Source organism: Leptinotarsa decemlineata, unplaced genomic scaffold (genome assembly GCF_025532065.1).
Source record: "Leptinotarsa decemlineata unplaced genomic scaffold, Ldec_3_MD MMD2_P_RNA_scaffold_6, whole genome shotgun sequence".
Taxonomy (NCBI): Eukaryota; Metazoa; Arthropoda; class Insecta; order Coleoptera; family Chrysomelidae; genus Leptinotarsa; species Leptinotarsa decemlineata.
The window spans coordinates 5,162,202-5,168,406 of record NW_027412533.1 but is presented as its reverse complement, the minus strand read 5'-3'; positions in this window follow the sequence as shown (position 1 = coordinate 5,168,406).

Genomic DNA, 6,205 nt, shown 5'->3' with positions numbered 1-6,205 from the left:
TGACCCTCTCAAACTCCATCACGTCATCATCTTCGTCGCTTTGGTTGGCCTCGTTTTCAACTTCGTCTATCTCATCTTCATCGACTCCAACATCTTCTGCTTCAACTATTACTTCCTCTAGCGGAACATTGACATCCTCATCATCTGATTCGTCTATCCAATTGTTTTCATCAACAGCAGCTATTCTATTTAATGCAGCATTTATTTTTGCAGAATTCATCTTGTTGTTGTTTGCTCACAGTTGTAGAGAGTGAATGAATGAACTCTAGGTTTGCAAGTCAACTTATATAGGAGGTGATGCGACTCCCACTTGACTCGTTTAGAGTGGAATAGTAGGAGAAGTTATCCCACTATACTTCCACATGATGTTGATTTGTATAAATAGAGATCGTAGGTATAGGAGAGAGCATTCAGAGTTTCTGTAAGTCATCTCTTTATATTTCTAATCGAATTAGTAAAATGCCGTTTCCAAAAGAGTGGAATGAAAAACCAAAAGTGTGTGTCTACCCAATGATGATTGCAGGGGCTATTGTGTGCTACTTTTGTCAAATAAGTAGACCTAAGGATTCAATCAATCCATGTACTGGTATGTGTAGTGATTGCGTGTTGCGGATTCAACTATCGCCTCCTTCTCATCCACCGAAGCGAACAAAATCGGATTATCGTCAACAACAGTTACAGTGTCTGAAGTGTTCCGAACCTATAATATTTAACAATATAGGTATCTGTAGAAATATTTGTGGTACCTGTGCTGCCGTTCCAACTCCACTGCAACGTTGTTTGCGTTGTGATACATATTCCATGAATTGTTGGAATCATGTATGCAATGCATGTAGAAGTACTTGGGATCTGTGTGAGAAGGTTGGTCAACTCTACCCCAATAGGAGAATCCATTTTTTTCAATGTTGGTGTTTGACGCACGAGCAACAACTATTGAGGAATAGAGTCAAAGAACGTTCCACATCCACAGAGACATATTAACATTTTTCATTTTTTATTAACGTTATTGTCCTCTATTATTAATAAATATATATATATATATATATTTTGAATTTATTTGTATTATTTTCTAACATTTAAAAATACATGCATGCAACACAAAGTTTTCCTCTTAAATGACAAAGATTGTTACATGCGTGAATAGTTTAGTGTGAGAGCGCATGTGCCAGTTGATGAAAGAGCGCATGCGCTAGTTTATTTTCTTCTATAAATGGTGAGGTCTCAGTAATATCATCACCTTTCCTATCCACATTCTATTGCTATCACATATCATTCCTCAGACCTTAATAATCATGAGCTCTATGCCGCTATTGATTGCTGAAGATGGTTCACCACTTGTTGATATCGATCAGACTGATTTTGAAAATATTCCAGTATTACATTTATCGAGTCAAGATTCGATAAATGATTTTGATATTAACGACTTCGTTAACTTTGCAGATGTGCCAGAACCAAATGAGCAAATTATTATTGAAAATCCGATCGTTTCGCAATTATCATCACTCAAACACTCTTCATCTACCCTTCCTCTTGGTGTTGATAAGAAATCTAGAACAATCAAGAGGAAGGTTACTAAGGCATCTTCATCGATTGTCACTGACTTCAAAGAAAAGAAAGAATCCAAAAGTGTTGTGCGACAGAAAAAACCCGCAACGAAAAGTGACAGATCGAAGAGGAAGCCAAAAGGTACTCCTAAAGAAATGAAGAGTGATTTGAAAGCTGAACCGCTATCTTCTTTCAGTCCCCTCCATCGGTTTGGGGAAATGAAAAGGAAAGCAAAATGCCGTCTTGTAAAGGCACAGATGACTATTGCTGAACTTGAAAAGAGTGAGCGAGCTATTAATGCTAATAATGAAACTCTTGAAGCATTAGATGCCAAGATTGCATTAGCGAAGGTTGAATTGGCTAGAATGTCTAAAGATGCTGATGAACTCCGTTCAAAAATTGGTAAAGATAAGCAATTCCATCAACGTTCGAGAATGCAAGCTCAGGCTGAGCTTGAGGAGTCGACTAAGCTTTATGAGACAGCATTATCAGTGAGAGATAATTGGCAAAAAGAGTTGGATACTGCATTTCAAAGTGACGGCGATTAGTTTTGGGAATGATAATGTGTTTTCAATATCGTGAGTTGAAAAATATAAGCGGGAATGGAGTATACAATTAATTTGGTTTGGTATACACAGAACATTGCGAATGGCTGGGGCAATGTTTACCGCTGCAATATTTTTCAGTTCACATACTTATAATTGAAATGAAAACAATAATGAACTTTAATATTACTTTATTCATAAAAGTCACTATTATATACATTTAAACCATATTTGATTCATCAATCCAAGAATTTTGTTCGCTAGGAAGGCCTAACCACTTTACATATACTTTATTTTTTCTTCTCTTCAACACCTTCTCAATCAGATATACGTCAGGATTCTCGGTTCGTAATAACTCTTCTTCGTAAAAACATCCTCTAATCGGCTGTTCATTCATATCTTCAAGATTATAAGTCGTTGGGATGGTTTTATTAATTTTAACAATCTTGAATAGCTCCGTGGTAAAATTCGCAGTGTAAGACTTTTCAAAAATATGTTTGTATTTACTTATACGTACAATATCATTTAATTGGAATTTGGGTTTACTTTGTCTTCCTCCAATTCCATTGATACCCTTGAATTTTAATTTTGTTGTTGAATCAACATTGATGGGTGCCATACCTATTGTACGATGAACTTTATTATTATATCTACTAGTTATAATTGGAAGAATATCAAGCCATTTGTGGTGACCTCTCATCGAAAATTCCTTGTAGAGCCATGCCTTTATTGTACGAATCACTCTTTCTGCTATAGCTGCCTTCTTTGTGCTAAATGTTGAATAATGATTGATATTATATTCTCGCATGAGAGATGAGAAGCTTTTATTGAAAAATTCTTTCCCTTGATCGCTTTGTATGTGTTTGGGGGAGTATTTGGCTTCTTTCAGTACATGTTTCATTGCATTAGTTACTGTACTACCTGTTTTATCTTTAACTGCTACAGTTCACAGATATTTGGAGTAACAATCTATCACTACAAGTATATATCGGTATCCTTCATTACTTTTTGCATAAGGTTGCAGTTCAGCTAAATCTATTTGCCATAGATCTGCAAAACCTTTGATGGTGGTTATTCTTCTACGAAAATTACGTCTTGCAGGTTTATGTAATTCATTAACAACTTGTCGTTTGACATCACTTATTTCATTAGTCATTCTATTTCAATATGATTAAAGAGAAAAGGTGATAATGTTACTGCATTGAATGATGATGTGACAGTGATCATTACATGTGAATATGTTAATATATTATACCTTCTTCACGTAATTCTTCAATTATTGAAATTATTTCATTATCATGTCCGGTATGTCCGGCTGACTTTGAAGCTACCAATAGTCGTAGGCGAGCAACTAACTCTTTCGGTGAATTCCAGTACACATAATTCACAGGTTTAGAATTATATATTTTCTCCATTTTCACTCGTTTGAGTGCTCCACCAATTTTACTTCTACTTCTTATTGGATATTGTCGTGAGTCTAATAGAGGTTTGATAACTTCACGAATTTTTTTAGAATTTGTATTTTTAAAACCATTCTTCAGATGATATTGTTTATATGGAGCATTCGTTATTTTCAATATTTTGGAATATACTTGACGAGTTTCTTCATTATCAACATCTTGTGGATTCTTCAAAAAAATCATATCATACAATTCTGGACTACCTGCGCATTCATATTTTTTCACTTTATTAGCATCCCAAAATGAAATGTTTCCATCTTTGAAATTTACCACTAGACTTCCCATTTTCAGCTTTTGTGTAATTGGATCCATACGTACGCCAAATGTTCCATCATATGCTGGATTTCTAGATTTTATATTATTCAAATGTTTCATCAAAACATCTTCACCACTTTCATTCATAACAGGTGAGATGTCAGGATCCGAGGAATCGATGTGGGACGATGATGGTGTTTCGAATAGAGTTGTTCTCATATCGTCTTGAAGTGTGCTCGTGTCACTATTCACAGATGATACACTACCAAAAGATTGTTTTCTTCCTATTGGAGTACTCATGGGATAATTTGAAGTAGATTGAACAGTTCCATGATTTGGTGATAACACTGGTGATTTAGAAGTAGCGTTTGATGATAAAACATTCAATGGTTTCATTATGGGCTCATACAATCTTTCAAGTGTCGTACGATTTTCAATATTATCATTCTTGATAGAGTTGAATTTCTGCCTGACAGCTTCTGTTGTCTCTACTAGTTGACGTTTCAAATTTATTTCATTGTTTTTATTTTCAGGATCTTTTTTTGTATTCATAATGCCCTTTTTCTGAATTAAAGCTTAATTCGTTGGTGAAGTGACCACTACAATATTCAGTGATCGAATAAGTTCCAAAAACAAGATCATGGGTATATAAAACTATCGAATCCTTTGCGATATCTACCTTCATCTATTTTTCTATCCTTATCAATGACTAGAAATCCATATTGGTCCTCCCAGCATTTAACACACATCAATTGGAATTGTTTGAATGTTACATCGGGTGAAACATGATCTGAATAAATGTGATGTAAATTCGTCTCATCTTGTTTGAACATTATAATGAAATTGGTATTGTCACGCACTAACTGTTTGGGTACCCGTGAATATGTCTGTGCTAGATAAAAACAATCAACATCCTTATGACGTCCCATACAGAAATATGATCTAATAATATCTTGCTTTTCACATATCACATCATCGAAAATGAAAACAGAATTAGGCTTAGCGTCTGAGGGTTCCACTATTTCTGCATTATTGCTGAATGTATAAAAACCTAATCCTTTTATAGGTTCCAAAACACTTCGCAAGTACTGATATTTAGGTTGATTGAGTGATTTCGAATAGAGATACACATTTCTAAATCTCAGTCCTTGTGGATGTGTTAATAGTGATATCATTGCATTCGTCTTTCCACAATTTGAAGGTCCTATAATGAGTCCTCGAACTGATGATGGAAGTAGTGGACCATGTCTGAATACCCTTTGTCCATTCAATCCACAACCAAATTTCTCATCTAGATTATCTACAGCAAACTTTTCTTTCTGTTTTACAATGCGCATCGTGCCGTGGTTGGAGACTATATAAATGTTATTAGCTTATTCATTTCAATGTGTACCATCAAACGATACGGACGTATTGAAAGTGATCGTAAAATTAAAAGAGGTTGTGGTTTTGTTAATGATTTAATAAACAAACTTCCTTTCGAATTACATCTACCCGGAGGTTATCAATACTGTGGACCGGGTACAAAATTGAAACAACGTTTAGCTCGTAACGACCCTGGAATCAATAAATTAGATATTGAATGCAAAAAACACGATATTCAATATTCTAAGCATCCATCCGATCTTGCAGCAAGACATTTAGCCGACAAAGAACTTGAATACAGCGCTTGGGATAGGGTTAAATCGAAGGACGCGAGTATTGGGGAAAGAGCAGCTGCATTACTTGTCACCAACATTATGAAAGCGAAAAGACATATGGGCATGGGTTGTAGTACCAATAAGAAAAAATGTAAGAGGAAACAAACGAAGAAAAATAAAATTAAAAAAGTTGCATTTGGTGCTGGGATAGTCCATAAAGTGCGAAATGTATTGAAGAAAGCTGGTGGGAATCAATTTGTGACGAATAATAGCAAAAAAGCTATCACTGTGGCATTGCAGGCGGCACGTAAATACCTTAAAGCTGCCGGTGGAAAGAAGAAAATCCGCACACCACGCATAATTCCTGTTCCCAAGATCGGTGGACTTTTACCATTGATACCAATTTTTGCTGGACTATCCGCACTAGGAAGTTTGGCGGGAGCCGCTGCTGGTATTACCAAGGCCGTGAATTCGGCAAAAGCCAGCAGAGCGGCTTTAATGGAAGCCAATCGTCACAATAAAACCATGGAGGCTGTAGCATTAGGCAAACGCGGAAGTGGAATATATCTCAAACCATACCGTAAAGGTTTAGGACTTTATTTAAAACCATACAAAGCCACAAACAAAACAAAAAACTAATTGAACCCCTACCTCAGAGGCCTCTTACTGATCTCGATCTCAGTTATTATGCACAAAAAATGAAAATTCCACATTTTCGTGGTGTTTTTATGCGTGATAGATTACCATCTTCAGGTCCAAA